The sequence below is a fragment of the Silene latifolia genome, chromosome 2 (assembly GCF_048544455.1).
Source record: "Silene latifolia isolate original U9 population chromosome 2, ASM4854445v1, whole genome shotgun sequence".
In the NCBI taxonomy this organism is placed as follows: Eukaryota; Viridiplantae; Streptophyta; class Magnoliopsida; order Caryophyllales; family Caryophyllaceae; genus Silene; species Silene latifolia.
This window is the reverse complement of record NC_133527.1, coordinates 98,233,266-98,253,765: the sequence shown is the minus strand read 5'-3', so window position 1 is coordinate 98,253,765 and position 20,500 is coordinate 98,233,266. Positions and strand designations below refer to the sequence as shown.

Here is a 20,500-nt window from a genome sequence, read left to right as displayed (position 1 = left end):
TAGCATACGGTATGGAGGCAGTTCAGCTGATAGAATTAGATGTCCCATCTCTACGTATCCTACTGGAGAGTCAAATTCCTGAGGCAGAATGGACCCGTCGAAAGTTCGAACAACTTGCGCTTCTAAACGAACGGCGACTCAATGCCTTGCGCAATGTCCAGCTATACCAACGACGTATACAACGGGAATTCAACAAAAAGGTTAAACCCAGGAACATCAAAAAATGCGACTTGGTCCTCAAGTCGGTTCGATCAACATTACCCGTTGATCCGAGGTGGAAATTCAAACCCAATTTGGTCGGACCATACCTGGTCAAGAAAATACTTTCGGGGGGCACAGTGAGACTGAGTGATCTAAATGGGGAGGATTTCAAACCCAACCAACCAAGACCAACTCAAGAAATACTACCCTTGAACCTTAGCAACCAACAACCTTACCCTAGTTTTATAACTAGCGACCACCTTAACCCTTTCAAGTCAAATTCCTCGACGCGTTCTGATTTGAAATTGCATGTTTTATCGAGTCTAAGTTACGGCACCTTGCCCGTTTCGAATGCCCTTTGATATATCAAAGGCAACATCCATTTGCACTCAAACCAAAACACCTGAACTACGACCACGGTTTGATTTCACCTTTTCAGGTGGATACGTAGGCAGTCCTTTCTTATACAAGAGGGATACAACCTCAAAACCCAAATAAATCTATAAAACATTTCGAACTACGATCATGGTTTGATTTCACCTTTTCAGGTGGATATGTAGGCAGTCCTTTCTTACACAAGAAGGATACAACCATCCCCGTAATCAAAAAAAACATCCCCATAATAAAAAAAAAAAGCACATCCCCACGAAAAATCATCACCCATATCAACTCAAAAAAAGAAAGGGAAAAACATTCCCTTTCCCACAAATATACAAAGAAAGAAGCCTTTCTCCCTTTCCACAAGATCCCATTTCCCAAGTGCGATGTTTAGGACAATTTAAGCCGAATTGCCTTTACAAAATGGATGGAAGAAACAAGCGTTCATAGTTTCTTTAGACACAAGCAATCCACTTTTTTAATTAATAATGAGAAGGATTAAAAATTCAACAACAAATAAAGCTCGGCAAGTCTACAACTTGCCAAAGCTAAGGTGTCGACTAAGATACCTCAGATAGTAAAACTAGCACAAAACACACAATACATAGCTAGTACGACAACACTAATACAACATAATAATAAAGTGGGTAATGGAGATCTTCATTCCTCCATTCTACCTTTGCCTTTTCCCTCGGGGTACATCTTCCCCTTGTTCTTCTTGTTGGCCCGCCTAGCATGAGCTTCCTCTTCGGAGCGGATCCTCAATGGATCTACAACGGCGATGGCCTCCGGTCTTTTGCATGACCCCATATTCGGTCCAAAGCGAGCCCATACACGGCCCACTACATCTTTGGGACCCGAGCTTCTCCTCTTTGGTGGCCTCATCACATCCGGGCTAACTCCATCAACAAAATCATCAAAGAAGGCATGGTTGGACTTGCCAACCTCTCTATACTTCAAATCAACAACCTCATCCTTAAGAGATTTGGACCTCTCCTCCAAGATTTGAGCTCGTGACCATTTAACGTAAGCGGGAGTCACCTATGTCGTGGAACGGGGTTTGGTACCTCCCAAAGCGGCCAAGTGGCCCATTATCTTTCGAAGACCTCCACAAGCTCGGAGTTTCGAAAAACACTCTCTTAGACGAGAGTATCTTAAGCGGGCACCTTTTGTTGACGCCCCATTTGCCTCATGAGCCTTTCGGGATAAATGAAGGAAGCAACCTTCAAACCCACCACCATCAAAGAGCAAGAACTAATAACCAGAGCGGACAACCTCGTGAAGGATCTCAAGTGCCACCATGGCACCACCCAACGGATATGAGGACCACCCACCTCCACAAATCTCGTGGTCTAATAGGCCTCGGTGGATGCAAAACTATCCGAGTACAATTTTTTCCTGATAGTAAGGTGACGGAAGAATAAGAAGAATAATCGGCCGGAGGCTCTACATACCTTAGCCTCTCCAATAGCCACACTTGGAGGATCCTTGGAGATCCAAACGAGGGAGCCTCTCCACTAGAGCCCTTCTTGTCCAAAGCTTGGATAATCTCGCCAAGCACCAACCATGATGAATCTCTACCATCTTCCATTTGCTCAACCACATGCACAAGGGTCATGATACCATAGCATTTCGACCCCTCCTTCTTCAAAGCATCAACAAAGAGGTATGCATGAACTAGGCAAAAGGCAAGAGCCCTTCTCCTAGCCACCTCCGAGACATTGACATCCAACCGGTTGGACAAAATGTTGATAAGAGCCACCATATCCACACCATGAAGAGAAAGGAGAAAGTTAACTTGACTAGTTGACAAGCCCAAACTCGTACCGAACTTCTCCTTATAACACAACCGAGTCAGAGGGAGCACCGGAACACAACCCGGCCATCCACCAATGGCGCCTACTTCTTCGGCAAGAGGACAAATTTCGCCTTTCGGGAAAACGAAAACATGATGTTTCGAATCCCAAAACCGAGAGCATGCTTCAAAAAACGAGGATTGCACCTTGACTTGACGAAGCACCAATAATTGACCAACTCCCATGACAACGAGTTGATACTTCTCGGGAGGCGACAAATCACGACACCATTGTCGCAACACATTTTTGAAAGAATCCATGAATAATTTTGTGGAAGAAGAAGAAAGGTTTTTATAGAGATGTTTTTCGTGTTTCGGATAATGAAACAATGAAGCACAAACACCATTGTCGCAACACCTTGAATTGCCCTTTTCAAGTTGTGTTTCTTCCTGACACCTCAAACCTCTCGCCACAAGACTCGCGCCTCTTCGGGCCTATCCAGGATGTTTTGTGTTTTCTCACACTCACATTTCCTTGTTTTCGCATTTTACGAAATCCGACACGGTTTCCATGACGTAGCTTTAAACATACGGGTTTTTCTCTTTCTTTTTTTAAGGGGAAGGGCTAGTCGCCCCGATCCGCGACGGATCGTTTCCATGTCAGTCAAAATTCTGAAAAAAATTTGGTCTTGCGCATTTTTTCCACAAAAATCGAAAATTGATAACACGGCGTCAGTTTTCTTCAAAATTTCAAGCTCTTGCAAATCCGAGTCTTGACCTTACAAAAAATCAAACCAAATACACTCGCAAAAATCTGTTTTTAAAATTCACCCCTGGCGGCTCGAATTTTCATTTTTCGAGTTACAAATCAATTCCGACAAACTTCGATGCAATTTAATTCAAAACACGAGTTAATTGCTCAATTTTCAAATCAATTTCTTTTTGAGAAATCCAAACGTGACGACTTGTCACGGAATTTTCAAAATATCATTTCAAATTTCAATTTTAACTTCGAGTCATCATGGTTAATTTTGTTTTCAATCAAACGCTTTTTACGTGTTTACGTTTATGCGTATGTGCTACCTGTTGCCTGTTTTCTACACTAACGATGCAGGAACTAGTGCGAAGCGAAGGGGAACTAACAGCCAACATCGCTTCTCCGAAACATAACACAAAAAAGCAAAAATCACAAATAAACCACAATCCAAAAACACATATATACAAACCGCCTCACGCAAAATGTAAATATGTACAAACAAGAGTCCAAAACACGGACAAACAACTACAATTACTCAACGCCTCCCGTCAGACCAGTCCCGGTCTCACGAGGAGTCGCGAGCAAGGCAGACACCACCTCTTGCTCGGGCCCTCGCTCTAGAGAACTCTCCAACGTCTCGTACTCCATCGTGACGCGAAGCTCCTCCGCCGCAGCCAACTGAGCCCTGAGAGAGGCAATCTCCGCATCTCGGCTCCGCAACTCGTCCTCGCGACGCTTCAACTCTTGGTCTCAACTGGTGATCCCCAACCCCTGGGCCTCAATCGTCGACCTGTCTGTGTCCAACTCAGCCCGGACCTGAGCAAGCTCCGCCGGATCTGCAGTACCCTGCAAAACACAATACAGATCATTGAGATCTAAAAACGTGAAATGCAACACAAAATACACAAAAACAACCTACAAAAAGTACTTGTGCGAGTCGAGACTCCCTCGCAGCCAGATCACCAGCAAGTGCCCTCCACCAGTTAGCCATCCGCCATAAAGCCCGATGACTAGCGGTCGACACCTACAACCAGAAAGGTCCTTCAATACAACGCAAGGCAAAACACAAATGAGGAGGAGTGTTCAGATCAGAAACTCACCCTCAAAACAGTCAACCTCCACTCCATGCCAGCGTCGGTCACCTCAACGACCGTAGGCTCTGGCGGGTGCAGATGTAGCTCCTCGCCCCCTGGTCCCTAAAAGGTGGTCTCTGCTGGGAAAACTGGGGGTTGGGCCCTCATCAACGCATCGACCCCCTACAATTTAGGTCCACATGGAAGGTAACAATCCCTTATATCCAAAAGACGCAATGAAAACAGAGAACGGAGGAAAACATACCTCGATCGGGTACCAGGCAAGCCTCGACAACCAGAAGGTGTCGTAGTCGACCTCCCGCAATAACAGCTCCTGACCTCCCTGACCGTGAAGGTGCTCCTCAACCTCGTCGGGTGTCGACTCCTAGAACAAAACCCTGGGCGGGTCGACCGGTACCACAAAGGTCTCAGTAAAGCACTGACGAGCTAAACGCTCGCCCAGGTACCAAACCGGCTCGATCGCCATCTCAAGGTACAAACGCTGGGAGATGCGAGGTCGCAAACGCTCCCTGACAGCGGCCGGCACGTCTGTGTAGTGCTCCCAAGGCCACCGGACAAACTGCGCTCAAAAAAGGGCTAATCAACTAACTGGGGCTTTCTAAGCTACCTAGTCATCCTATCTCTATCTCTTTCTACAAGACAAAAGGGATAAGAGACAACAACTTACGTCAGCAACTTGGAGGACGTTCACCCGACGCCTGCAGTCCTCGTAAGTTGACTTAGTCGACTTCTTCCGAGCCACCGTCCAAGCCCTCACGGCAGGGTAAGTTGAAGGAACGCCACCAGTAGTCCCCGGGCTCAGAGGGACGAAGTAAGCATACAACCAAGCCTGTAACCAAACACAACAAACAAAAATCAGCCAATTTTTCAAAAATCGCCAAAATCAAACCACAAATCAAAATCAAAATCAAGATCAAACTCAACAAAAAAAACCACAAAAACGCTCGTACCTCCAAAATGAGGCCGGGACCAAACAAAGCAGGAGAACTACCGTCTCCCATCGCCTCCGGACGCACCGTAGCGTGCAAGTACCGGGTAAAACTCGCTAAAGCCGGCGTAACCCAGTCAAACTGACCCAAAGTGTCGAGGTCAGCAAGAAGAGGAAGTACCTTGGCCGACAAGTGCTCACCCTTGTCACCAAAGTACGTGGTACCCAAGAAGTACCACAACCACAACCGCCCCTCCTGCGCGTCAGCTCTAACCTCAGCTTTCAGACTCGCCAACGGCGCCGGAGCGTAGCCCACCGCTCTCCCCCTGAAGTGATCCCTCACATATGAGCTCGCGATCAAGTACGGAGTAATGTCAGAGGGTTCGGGCAAAGCACTGCCAATCAAACCCGTAACCGTAAGGGAAGACACTCTCTCCGGCGTCTTCGGGAACTCAACGGGCATCTCGCCACAGGGGAGGCCCGATATCTTGGCAAATTCTTCTAAGGTCACACCGACCTCCCCAAATACCATGTGGAACGACGACGTCGTGTCCCAGTAACGGTCCAGCATGGCCCGGATAAGACACAGGTTCGACCTAATCGAAGCCCTGTGAATATCCCGCCAAGTAACCACCAACGGCCCCAAAGTCGACCTCTCTATCAACGCCCTCGTACCAGCTCGGAGAACGTCGTAGAAGCTGAGACAAGTGGAGAAGCCCGAGAAAGTCCTCATGGTACCAATCTCCTGGAATGAGGAAACAAACAACGTCAGAACACCTATTCAGGTCTGAAATGTCAAAAACGATAAAAACTCGACAAAACGGTAAAACTTACCAGGCCCTCGTGTGCACGGTAGGAAAGGTGAGTGTCTAGCCGGAGCAACAGCTGGCTACCGTTAAAACCCTCAGCCCAAGAAGGCGTCGCCCGCAGGTTCAGCCCTCGCGGGGCTGCAACCCGTCTAGCCTCCCAACCCGCGACGTGAGCATCGTCTTCAACCGTCTCCGCCCTCCGTCTCTTCAGCCCACGAGACACCACACGACGGGGAGAAGGCCTCTCAACGACCCTAACGACGTTCTACAACTCCCGTCTGGTCGGCCGAGGACCCCTCCTCCTAACAACCCTCCTCCTGGAGGTACCAGCCTCAGACCCTGTTCGATCTCTCCAAACACCAGCAGCCTCAACAACGGGCTCCTCCCGAGCCCTAGCGGCTCCCTCAGCACCAACAACCCCAACACGGGCCCCTCACGAACCTCAGCGGCTCTCTCAGCCCTAGCAACCTCCTCGGCGGGCTCCTCCTCCTCGGAAACGTCCTCTACTACCACCTCGGGTGCACAAGCCAAAGTACTAACCGGGCCAGTCCCGAACAGGTCCTCCAAAGTCTCAACAATGGACCCGGTGGGCCCCAAACACGCCCCTGCAATCAGGACAAAACAAAAACATCAGCCAAAATTTCGGCATTACGACGGCACAAAATGGATAAATAAAAAAAAAACCTGCAAAACAAGACAAAGGCAATCCCGCCCAAACCCAACCAAACAAAAACAACAAAACAATTCACAAAAACCGCACAAAAAAAAACGACTCGCCCTTCTTTTTAAGCAAAACAACAACAACAACAACAACAACAACAACAACAACAACAACAACAACAACAACAACAACAACAACAACAACAACAACAACAACAACAACAACAACAACAACAACAACAACAACAACAACAACAACAACAACAACAACAACAACAACAACAACAACAACAACAACAACAACATAAACGGCCCCTCGAGACCCACACAAGGTCTGCCAACAACCAAAAAAATATTCCCGATACAATGGGGTATTTTCCTCAGCTCAAAAAAGGCAGTTTTGCCCCAATTCGAGCGCAAACAAGTCAAAATTTCAAAATACGACCACAACAAAACAACGTGATTTTACCACGTCTCAAAGCAACGTAAACTACCGTTAAGGTCCATTTCAAAACAAACTGACTCAATCTAAGCTCAAACAGACGCTTATTTTGACAGGCATAAGACCGTCGCAAAAGGCAAAATTTCTAATTTTGCCCACTATATCCCAACAAAGGTTCAACGTGGCAAACACGATCTTCCCCGACTAAAATACAACCAAGTGGGGCACACAACTCAAGCAAACAAACTTGACATTGTGAAATGAGACGGTTTCCTCGTCTCATTCACGTTTTACAAGCATAGGGAGCGGGAACGGGGACCAAAATGCAAACTAAAAGCACCCCTATACTCCTAAACAGGTTTCTAACCTAATGCAATCATCAATTTCACTCGAAAATGGCTTAATCAAAAACGCCCAATTCGATTTTCGAGGGTTTAGGGTTCCACCCTAATTCAATCAACAAAAAGACCAACAAATTCAAATGGATTCAAGAGGATTTACATACCTTGAGATGACATGTTGGCAATGGCACGAACTCAAGCAAGAAAGAAGACCCAAAATGGCGATTTTTCTGGTTTTTGTCGCGTGTTTATGAGGAAGATGAAGTGAAAATGACGAGCAGCCTATTCTCGCGTCTTTTCTACAAAATAGGGAAGCTCCCTTCTATCACCAAAGGACTTACGCCTCAATGGGGTGTGCCTTTGCTTTGTTCAGCGAAAGTTTGGGCTTTGGCCCAATTTCCCACACAAACTTCAATTTCCAACGATGACAATAAAAACCGTCATTTCAAGAACAATAATAGTGAAATTCAAAATTCACTATTTCTTCAAATGTCAACGACGGCAATAAAAACGGTCATTTCAAGAACAATAATAGTGAAATTCAAAAATACACTATTTCTTCAAATTTCAACGACGACAATAAAAACCGTCATTTCAAAAACGATAATAGTGAAATTAAAAATTCAATATTTCTTCAATTTTCAACTACGGCAATAAAAACCGTCATTTCAAAAACAATAATAGTGAAATTAAAAATTAACTATTCCTTCAATTTTCAACGACGGCAATAAAAGCCGACATTTCAAAAGCAATAATAGTGAAATTCAAAATTCACTATTTCTTCAAATATCAACGACGGCAATAAAAACCGTCATTTCAAAAACAATAATAGTGAAATTCAAAAATTCACTATTTCTTCAAATTTCAACGACGGCAATAAAAACCGTCATTTCAAAAACGATAATAGCGAAATTCAAAATTCACTATGTCTTCAAATGTCAACGACGGCAATAAAAACCGCCATCTCAAGAACAATAATAGTGAAATTCAAAAATTCACTATTTCTTCAAATTTCAACGACGACAATAAAAACCGTCATTTCAAAAACTATAATAGTGAAATTCAAAATTCACTATTTCTTAAATTTTCAACGACGGCAATAAAAACTGTCATTTCAAAAACAATAATAGTGAAATTCAAAATTCATTATTCCTCTAAATTTTAACGACGTCAATAAAAACCGTCATTTCAAAAAAGATAATAGTGAAATCCAAAATTCACTATTTTCTTCAAATTACAACGACGACAATAAAAACCGTCGGTTCAAGCATGAAATAGTGAATCTCAAATTCACTGTTTTCAAAATTTCGACGGCGGCATTAAAAGCCCCTATCCGTCAAAAACAAAACCAATAGCGGGATTCAAACCCGCTATTCTCACAAATTTTTCAACAACACTCATTAACTCTCAAATCGCGGGAAGACGAAATTAAAGTCATACTCCCCAAACACACATCAGACGATAGATCACGCATCTGTCCTTTTCCTATGAAACCAACGATAGTAAAAACTTCTATCAGATTCCAAACTCACCGCCAACCACGGGGGCCAGACTCATAAACCTGTCCCTTTCCGGCACCATGAACACTTAATACAAACACCGAGATTCCCCAACAGGATATCGGAGGCTTCCTCACGAAACCCGCTAATTCAAACGACTTCCCGAAATAAGCCTATCCAACACGGCTATTTCCCACGGTCGATCAATCAACATTCAATATGGCTGGCGAGCCTTACAACGCAAATTCAATATGGCTGGCGAGACTTACAACGCAAATGATGTGATCAATATTTGAGCATATTTAGTCCCCGAATTAGCCTCGTTCCTATGCTTTTTAGTGCATATTTGTGTCATTTACTATCTTTAGTCCTTTGTTTTGCATATTCTTTGAGGTTTTATTTCCTTGGTAGGAGAGGAGTGCAAACCTTGCATTTTCATGGCAAAATAGAGCTAAATTAATCGAATCTAATGACCAAGCATCAAAGAGAAGACAAGACTAGAAGGCCTTTGTACATAATGTAATAGATGGGCAATGATGAAGAAGATCCTTGCATCTCCGACAAGATCCCGGGAGATTGTTGGAAGAAAAAAAGAAGAAAAAGGAAGGCTGGGACAAGATCCGAGCGTCTTAACCACCGGGGCGCCCGTTCAAAACTGCCAGAATCCGAGCGTCCAAGCTTGAAGGCCGTTCGTCCAGCCACCTGAGAATCCGCTCGTCCCGACCCTCGGACGCCCGGATTGTGTTACAGGACAACACGTCCTCTTCTTCCCTCCATTGAAGATGCGCATATTTTTGGAAGACTAGCAAAACGGAGACCCCACATCTTTTCTTGAGAGGAGCGATTCCTCAAGGACTTAATCGTCATTTAAGCCCTTAGTAACCCTAATTTGTGCACCTAATCCCCACTATAAATGCCCCATTAGTCTAATTAGGTTATGATGTTCTTCTTATCAATCTTTAATGTAGTTTATATCATTCTAATCTCTTCTTAATCTTGTAATCAACTTCTAATCAAATATTAATACAAATCTCATTTCCTTAATTTCTCTATTGTTCATCTTTTATTTTGGGTAATTGAAGATTATTTGGGTTTATTGGGAGATTGACAACCTTCCATCAATCATCAAGTACTTCTATTATTCTTTGCATTATTATTTTGGAATCATCATTAGGTATAATTCTCTTAATCCCTTTTTAATTATTGTTAATCATCTTCATTTATTCATCATGTTTTGCTTTGTTAATATATTTTACAACCTTGTTAACATGTTAAACTTGATAATGAGTAAGTAGTTTCCTTAACTAGGGTTAATGGGTAATTAGGGGAAACCAACATGGGGGATGATTCATGCTTAATTTAATATGTTTTCATAATTTATTTGCTAGCTTGTTCTGATCTCAACTTATGCACATGTTATGTTTGATGAAATGCGAGCCTATGAATCCTTGCATTTTTTTACCCATCACTTACCTTTTCAATGAGACTTGTAAGACATAAACCAACTCGAGTCTCATTAGACCATGCATATAGTTGAGTAGGGAGGATTAAGTCGACTTGTAGGTGTTGTACAATCTAATCGATTCGGCTCCGGGACCCAAACCTTCCTAGGATTGTAAGATATAAACCAACTCGATCCTATCACAACAATAATTGCTTGCTTATAATTTGAGAATATGTTTGTATGATCAATTCCCATGAATCCCCTATGAACCCATGACACCCTAGTGCTTTTATTCAATTGTTTACATCTCATTTTAGTCATCTTGCTTGTTTTTGTTATTTAGTTTAGTGATCTTTTTATCTCAACCCAAATTATGACACCCCTAGACACCACTACTTGCAATCGAAAATCCTACAACAATACCCATCCCTTGGGATCCGACCTTTACTTACCTCTTTACTAATAGTAGAGTTGTTTGTGAAGTTATAAATATTGTTTTGGTCTAGGTGCTCCTAACGACAAGTAACCGAAATCTAAGCTCAAAGCGGACCTACCAAAAATGGCGCCGTTGTCGGGGACGGTGTTAACTTGATTTGATTTTCTTTGATTGTTATTAGTTGTGTCTTTCTTTGCCTTGGGAAGTAAAGCTCGTCAAGGTTTGTTCTAATTGTTTTTGAGTTGTTTGATATTTTGCATGTCTAGAAGATCACAAGGTAACTTGTTACCCATTGATCACGAAATTGAAAGGACTTTGACAACCAATAGAAGACTTGCTAGAAATACTTTGAGAGTTATTGGTGAGGTTGTAGATATTCAACCAAATACTATTGAGTTCATCAACCCTTTTGCAAGAGAAGGTGAGGAGGACCCAACACAAAATCAATCACACAACAAATCCACAATGCCTAAGTTTTCATCACATTCCGTACCAACCGAGGAGAACCTACCCAATGGTACTCCCACACCACAACACTTAACCGGAAATTTTATTGCAAAATCTACATTTATCCAATTAGTCGAAAGAAGCCAATTTGGGGGGATGCCTAGTGAAGACCCTAATTCCCATATGGAAACTTTTTGTGACTATTGTGATGCGATTTCACAAACCGGTGTAACTCAAGACCAAATTGGATGGGTCTTATTCCCTTTTTCTCTAATTGGCACCGCAAAACAATGGTTGAAAAGCCTTGATAAAGCTACTCTTGGAATTGACTCTTGGAAGAAGTTGGCTCTAGCTTTCTACAAAAAATTGTACCCTCTGGAAAAGACTAACATGCTAAGAGCTCAAATTACAGGTTTTAAGCAAAGGGATGAAGAATCATTGTATGAAGCTTGGGAGAGATTCAAAGGAATTTGTCGCTCATGTCCTCATCATGGAATTAGCGAGTGGTTCTTGGTACAACAATTTTGGAATGGTCTTTATGAAGACTCAAGAAACATTCTCAACATGGGATCAAATGGTATGTTCACCGAAGTTGACGATAATCAAACTTGGAACAAGATTGAGGAAATGGCGATCCATAATTCACAATATAGTAGACCTCGCAAGGCTACTAGAGGAGGAAAGCATGAAGTGGACTCTATTACTCAATTGGGTTCTCAACATAGTGCTCATATTGATACCATCAACTTGAAATTTGAGAAGGCTATGGCTAAACTTGAAGAAGCCTCAAAATCACCAAAGCATCATGTTAATGCCATGGTAGCATCTTCATCAATCCCAAGTGGGATATGTGAGAATTGTGGAACTTTAGGACATGAACAAAGTGAATGTAGGGGAACAAATGAACAAGTGAATGCTTTTCAAGCATACAAAAGTGGTACTCCTTATTCCAACTATTACAATGAAAACACCAAATTCCACCCAAATCTCTCATACAAAAGCCAAAATGTTCAAAACCTCAACCAACATACACCCCACCTCCCATGAGAAACCAAAATCAAAGACCTTTTTTCAACCAAAACCAAGGTTACCAAAATCAAACTCCATACAAATCAACGAAATGACCAAGGTTTTGATGTTCAAAAAGAGGTCCTCCAAATGCAAAAGAATCAACAAGAATTTTTCACCCAAATGCAAAAAGATAGCCAAGCAAAAGACATCACCATCGACAACATCCTAGCCCACACAAAAATTTTGGAAACTCGATTGACCCAACTAGCATCTTCAAACTCTCAAACACAAAAGGGGCAATTACCACCTCAAAGTAATCCCCCAAGACATTAAACGGTTAGTGCCATTCACTTGAGGAGTGGTACGAGATATGAAGGGCCAAAGAAGCAAGTTGAGGATGAAGTTGTGGAAGCTAGTGACAAAGAAGAAGTTGTGCAAAACTCTAAGGAAGGAGAACCAACAAATAAAGAAGTTTCAAAGAAAAGTGAAGAAAACGCCAAGGAGAAGGAGCCCATTGTGATTAGACTTCCATTCCCGAGTCGTCAAGCTAAGCCTAAGTTTGATAACCAACTTGGAAAATTCATGGAAATTGTGAAGAATTTAGAAGTCTCGATTCCTCTCACGGAATTAATCAATCACGTGCCGGCCTATGCAAAGTACATGAAGGACATCCTTACGAAAAAGAAGTCAATCCGGAAGCTTGAAACTATCGCCTTCACTAAGGTGAGTAGTGCAATCCTTCAAGGGAGTTCAACTCCGAAACTTAAAGATCCAGGAAGCTTCTCAATACCGTGTACCATTGGCGACACCACGATCAACAAGGCTTTGTGTGATCTAGGAGCAAGTGTGAGTGTTATGCCGTATTCGGTTAGTAAAAGGCTAGGGATAGGAGAGCTTTAATGTACCAATATCACACTCCAAATGGCCGATAGAACAACGAAGACACCGTTAGGGATATGGGAAGATGTTCCCGTGAGAATTGGCAAATTCTTCATCCCGGTGGACTTTGTCAATGTTGACATGGAAGAAGACTCCCATATTCTGATCATCCTAGGAAGACCTTTCTTGCACCCCGCGGGTGCGGTGATAGATGTGAAGCACGGAGAGCTTACTCTTTAAGTGGGAGATGAAACCATCACTTTCAATCTTGACAAGACCATGAGAGCTCCCCGTTTGCATGAACCATGTTTTATGGTTGATCACTATAGCCGGAAGGATGATAGGAAGAAGTTGAAATTCCAATGAAAAAAGAAAGTTGATGATGCTCCATCAAAAGAGCAAGGAAATAGCAACAATGAGAGCTTGAAAAGCTCACCCATGACAAGTGAAGAGGATGGCCTTATTGGCCAAGACAAGAAAGAAGGAGAGTTGTCTCCATCAACTCAAGAAATTTTTAAGGATCAAGTAGACGAAGTTTGCGAACTTTGGGATGATGAGTTCGAAGGGATATTCAATCCCTATATTGGTAATGCTATGAACCAAGACCATCATGGAGAACAACAAGTGCAAAAATCTATTGAGGACCTTTATCATGACAATGAACAAGCTTTCGACTACTTCTTCAAGGTGTTGAGTAATATCAACAACACCTAGAACATGTCCCCTTAACATCTCACATTGGATGAGAGTTTGGTGGAGTCCTCCCTAAACCACCATTTGTAAATATTCTAACTCCCTAACTTACATTTCAATTTTTTTTCATTGCATTTTTGTCATTTTTGGATTTATTTTTGCACCTTGATCAAGATATTCATCATTTTGAGAGAAGTGAGGGAGGGACTTATGATTTTATTGATGTGTAGTGCTTTACCTTAGTGTGGGGATAGCAATTGCCTAGGCTATTCATGCCTTTGTAGTGTCCCTACAATGAAGAACACGAGAATTGAAGAATGAAAATGACACGGGTTATGCAGCACCCACGGATAGACCTGAATCCGTGTGGTCAAGGAGGAATCCTAGCGTCCAAACGGACAATCCGCTCGTCCTGAAGAATCCGAGCGTCCAATGTCACCAAACGCTCGTCTGGCAGAGCTGCAGAATACAAAAAACTGGTCTGTAAGAGAATCCGAGCGTCTCAGCTGAGAATTCGCTCGTCTCATTCTGGACGGCCGTCATTCAGAAAAGACACAAGTCTTTTTCAGTAGCAAAAGTCTTGTAATTTCTCTGTAAAGGAACCCGAGCGTCCCTCCAGAAAGACGCTCATCCCTCAAGGAAGAATCCGCTCGTCTTAGAAGCAAGATGCTTGTCCTGTGGCATCTTTTCCTGGGATAAACATTGAAGAATCCGCCCGTCCCGATGACAAAGCCGCTCGTCCTCTGCTGCGTTTTCAAATATAACGGGTCTTTTTGACCCTCTTCCCTCATTCATTCTCCTTTCTTCTACATTCAAACACTACCCAAAACCCAAAAACCCCAAAACCCTCATCCTCTCCATCAACAAAAATCAAATTTCCTCAACCAAATTCAACAAAATCAAATCCAAACTTCCTCACAACAAAAATTAATCACTCCTTTTGCAACAACAAGTGATTCAAACACCAAAATCTTCAACCTTTGAGTCGATTTTTAGGATACAAAACAACATTCATCCTAAATCGATTTGGGTATCACTAAAAATTGAAAATTTCAATCTTTCATTGGTATAATCAAGCAAAGGAGAATGGCAAGAACTAAAGGAGGTAACAAGGCACATCCAAAGAAGACACTTTCCAAAAGGCAACAAGCTCTTCAAGCAAAACAATTGTCAAAGTCATTGGTAGTCCATGAGGCGAGGTTGGAGGTTCAACAAGGTCCCCCTATGGAAGCTACAACATCAACAACTCCGGTCATTGAGCAATTATCTAATTATCCGGAGGTAACTTTCACTTTCGACTCTCATAGGGAGAAATTCGTTCTCTTTGCTAAGAAAACCATCATGCCTACTAAGTTTATTTGTGAAGATGCATTGTCAAAATTGGGTGTTCTTGAACAAACCAAAACCTTCTTTGAGTCTATGGGATTGGGTAAATTGTTTACAATGAAGGAATTGACATACCCCTCCCTCACCTTGGAATTTTTAAGTTCTTTGAAAGTCACTGTTAGATATTATTAATCTCATTAATTTACATATTCATATATGAATTAATATATTTAGTCATAAAATAAATGGTTGATCTTATGCATGCAAACTAAATAAGAAGAGATAAGAAAATCGATTTCTCACCATCTAAATTTCGGTCATTTGTGGGCACCAATATGATCTCCTTCTTGTTAGTTCTTGAGCTTTCCAATAATGGATGAACATTCATGACTTCAAAATAGAATCCCTCCAATAAGTAGCACCCAATACTATCCCAAAATCCCACAAACTAATATGTACTAGATATTTGTAATGTGGTTTACCTTAAAATCGGTTACTAATACTCATATACTACTACTAGTATTATTAGTGATTGATTTTTACAAATTAGATTCATAAAAATGAATTTTATGAAGAACAAGAGAGAGAAGGTAGTATTTTTCATAAAAACATAAGAGAGTGAAAAATTGAGAGAAAAAACTCTCAATTATACACACCAAAAACCGGTGGGTTTTGGGGAGTATAAGGACCCCTTTTCTTTTTCCTTTTTGTCTTCACAAGACAAATTGTGTAAGCCTTTGTCCATAGTCATGTCACTATCAAGCATATTAGACAAAAGAGTAAGACAAATGGAAAAAGACAAAACTTCTAACATGCCCACCAATTTTCGGTTTTTATGTGTAATATGGAGTCCATTTTATTTTTGTCAATTGTACAATTGTATGTCATGTGACATGTGACATGTCTTATGTCATGTTTTAATTTAAAATGCATATTTAACAAATTAAATATCATTTACAAATTAAATAAATCACATTTAACAAATTGACTAGTAATTCAAAATTACTTTCACATAAAATGGTTATTTAATTACTAGTTAGTATAATTCACAACATCTTGTAATTATAACTAACTTATCATTCTCATCTCGCGTGTTTCGCAAACACCGATTAATTTTAGTAATATAACTTCTTAAATTACTAAATAAAATCTTATTTAATCACATTATAATAAGATGTCATTTTCTCTCTTATGATAATAATTTGTTCAATTTTAAGGAATTAATTAATCTGTATCGACATACAATTAATTAACCGTTTCAATTAAGGGAATCGTCCTTTAGGTGTGACCTCAAGGGATCAACAGAATCACCACCGTCGCACGACAGTAATGTCAAACTCTAGCCAGCCAATCATTACCGATATGTGTGGACCAGTTGACTATATATTTAATGTATCATCCCTTTCGTATTCTTGTTATGAGATTTAAATATGTGATCAATATGATCGACAATTGTGATCGAATTATTGTCGGAGGACACATACTCCAACAATCTTCCACTTGTCCTCGACAAGTGTGCGTCACCAATTCTCTTGTCCAATTACTATCTCCCACTCAATGCAAGGTGTCTTTCGGGTCGTACTTGCAAGTGATCATATCGAGAGTGGTTTCCTCGATCTGGAGAATAACTGATTGACCGGAGTTATCTACCATAGATACCATCCGAGCGTGGCCACGCATTTCCAGTTCATTACTCCTCGAGTGGCCCTGAGATATTGTTTTTACCCTGACAAGGGGGTGGACAATTCCTATCGCACTTATTTCCTTCGACTAGCCACAGCCATCATAACCCAAAATATGCCCATTTGACCCCATTTACGAAGGTCGTAGTAACATAAATCAAAGCTAATCTAAAACTGTGCCATCTTAGGCAAACAGTCTTTAGTTAAAAGAATCGACTCATTAGAATACTATAGTAGCTCTCGCCATGACCAGGCTATATAAATTTGCCAGAACTCTATAAGCGGTCACTGCCCGACAAAGTGTTCCTAACAGTCTGTCTATGTGATCGACTAGTCATCTTACATGACTGTATGGCACTGAACTTGCCATCAATCGCATCACACTCTAGTCACTTCGAGACGTCACCTCATACAAGTGACTATGGGCGAATACTATGTTAATTCGGGTTCAGTTTAACGGGGTTCAATATCGTCATACAACCCGTTTGGATGTAACAAAGTAAAATAAAAGAGTTTTAAAGTAAAACTCGAACGACAAATGTGATTATCACATATGAATAGTCAATACCTGATTGTAATTTCATATTCTATAATCTAATTTGATCTTATATGTAGTTGTTCATCTCAATGCATTTGAAATGACATATGACATGACTCATCATGTTAAGCCTACGAGAAGGCTTTGGTTAGTAGGTTTTATCAACTTCTTGTACCTTACTCAACCTTACTACATACTCGTTTTCCTTTGTAATGTATACATTTGCATTACAAAACCTTCTGAGTATGTGTCGAGATCCAATCAAGACATAGGCCTTCTAGCCTTAGAATAGCTCCCACTGTTTTCACAGTGTGCGGGACTCATCCATCTTGCACATCCCATGATTGCAAGTGTACTCAATTTCCGTTGTAAATATTTCTCATTGTTCTTTATTGCCTAGAACGATTCTAGAAAATCTATTTCTTAAATAACATAGCCACAATGGTATCTTCACCATACAAATGTGTTTTGATTATGGTTTTGTCGGAAACCATGCGCAATCTCAATTGTCAATTGTCACTTGTGTAACACCCTTACACAAAATTGCATCAAAAACACTTTGCATTACATCCTTAATGCTTCTGCAAACACATAAGGGTAATCTTTATGGCTTACTTGGTAACTTTTACTTAAATTCGATTTGAAACAATTCATCATACTCAAAGTATATGAAGTGTTATACATCATTTCCTATTTAATTGATTCGGCAGCGGAAGCAAATGGAATCAATCAAATATGTTCAATTCGATTGAACTAGTCATGAATCTTATCAACATAAGACTCCTCATTTGAAGCTAATATCATGTGGATTTATCTCCATAAATCCGGATATTAAAGATGTACTATATTTCTCCAAAGTCTTAAATCATTCGCAATGATCAATATGTCATCCACATATAAGACTACTAAAATTTCCGTAACTCCCACTAAACTTCATGTATAAACACAACTTCTCGACTTATCGAAAAAAATTTCATACCATGATCAAATCATTGATTCCAACTCATTGATGTCCTACTCAAGACCCTCTCTTAAGTTTCACATTAACTTAGGATGGCAAGAATCTACAAAACTCAAGACATGTATTGAATACATTCCTTCTAATTGAAGAAGTGGGTTTTAGATTCACTCGCTATATGTATATCATCATAATGAAACACAATCCCTAAAAGATCCAAATAGACTTAAGCATTTCAACTAGTGCAAAACCCTTTGCCACCAATCAAGCTTTGATATCTAACAATTCACTTGGATTTAATCTCGAATTTTCATGGCTCTAAGCCTTGTATTGAGTTGTGACTTAAACACTCTCATGTAAGTCATATGTTCATTACTTTCCAGAAGTAACTTGAATCAAACAATTTCTTTGTATGTTGTAAGCTCTGTACTTTCTTAAAAGTAACATAGATATATCATCTTCAACAAGTGATGAATTTAACCTCCTAGGTTTTGAAGAAACAACGTTTTACACAAAACCTCTCATCTAGCTAGGAAAGACCAGATTCTTGCGACATAACATTCTTTGTGGCTCTTGAATAATTTCTCCCACTCTGTCTTCTAGAAATAAACTTGTATTTTAGAAAGATAGCTTCACGAGCCACAATCCCGTTGTACTCGTGATTATAGTAAGGAAAAAAAAGAGCATTTGTTTCTATTGAAAACATACAAACAAGTTACCCTACCATTTCATATCTCATATGATTCGTTTTAGATTTAGTGGAAAAATAATTTAGACAAAATGATAAAATTCCCCAAAAGGTTCAAGTAACTCAAGGTAACTTGATTAAAGTCCAAACCATATCGAATAGCGTTTGATTTCTTATCCAACCACACATTATCCCATAATGCGTGCTAGGAGAGATTAGCTTGTGATACTATATCACATTTCATTTGGCTTATATCAGAGTCTTTACTTTGATAATCCCATCACGACTAAATCGTGATTCCATGAACTCTTTGAATTTCTTCAAAGATTTCTATATTTACCTTATTAAGTAAACACATTAGCGTCAACTTAAATCGTTGGTAAAAGAAAATGATCAACCTATTTTGGATCAATGATTTACAACCTCGATCTCCTTTTCAACCAAAAGGCACGAGACATCTTGCTTTGAATACAAGATACGCATATACCATAAGATCTAATGGTTTCAAGAGTACTCGATAACTCTTTGCGTTCATCATTCGAGAATTTAAGGTTTAATCTTGGGTTACCAATTTGATTCTTGTATCATCTACATGATATATCATTCTAGTTTGGTTTAGAATATAATCACCTTGATAATGGGCTAGCCATTCACCAAATCGTGGTGTATAGGGTCACAAAAGTGAAACCTCTTTTATATCTTAACAAGTTTATATTCTTATTTAGAGTTTATGCACTTGATAGTCATAATTAAGTACAACTATAAACCCAAAACTAGATTGATTACACAATTACTCTATCTCTCAACATCATTGTTGCTAGTCATCATATTCTAATCATCCTATGCATCAGGTACAATGATGAAAACCACCACCGGTTTCTAATATTGATGAAGTAGTACTAGAAAAATTTATGTCAATCAAATAAACATTTAAAGAAGAAGGTCCCATTAGATGTCCCACAACTAACTTGTTGATTCTTCAATAATTTGGGGTAGTTTCCTTTCTAGCGTCAAACAATTAAGACAATGGAAACTTTATCGGTCGGGATTGATAGGTTTAGTATTGTTATTCTCAATAACATTACTTTTAACATTACCTTGTATCAATTCCATTCTAATTTTACTTCTTTAAAAACCTTATCCTTTTCTTAACGGTTTAAGAGAATGTTCCCACTTATTTCAATGAGTCTTTGCTTTGAGAAGCAAAATTATATTCATGAAGACTACTCTTCATTCGTTTGTTTAGTCTTAAAACTTACATTGAAGTGGTTGCGGTATTTTGGTCTATTACGATTTCCAACAAATCTAGTCACCAAAATTTTTTAACGTTTCAAAATACTTAACTCAATTAAGCACATGAGAAACCATTCATTGTAAGTAGATATGTTAGTCGAAAATCAAAAATCCTTTTGATCACGAATAACTTTCATCTATACTCTTCACAAGAGATCCTTACAATGGATAATACGAGGTTTTTAGAAGAAAAATTCAAAT

At 40.3% G+C, this 20,500-nt stretch overlaps 1 non-coding gene across 1 annotated transcript; it reads right to left on the bottom strand.

Moving 5' to 3' along the window:
• Positions 1–11,621: 11,621 nt before the first annotated feature.
• LOC141644528 (small nucleolar RNA R71) lies at positions 11,622–11,728 on the bottom strand. Its single transcript, XR_012544142.1, has one exon. It is a non-coding gene; the product is annotated as a small nucleolar RNA R71 (small nucleolar RNA).
• Positions 11,729–20,500: the final 8,772 nt, after the last annotated feature.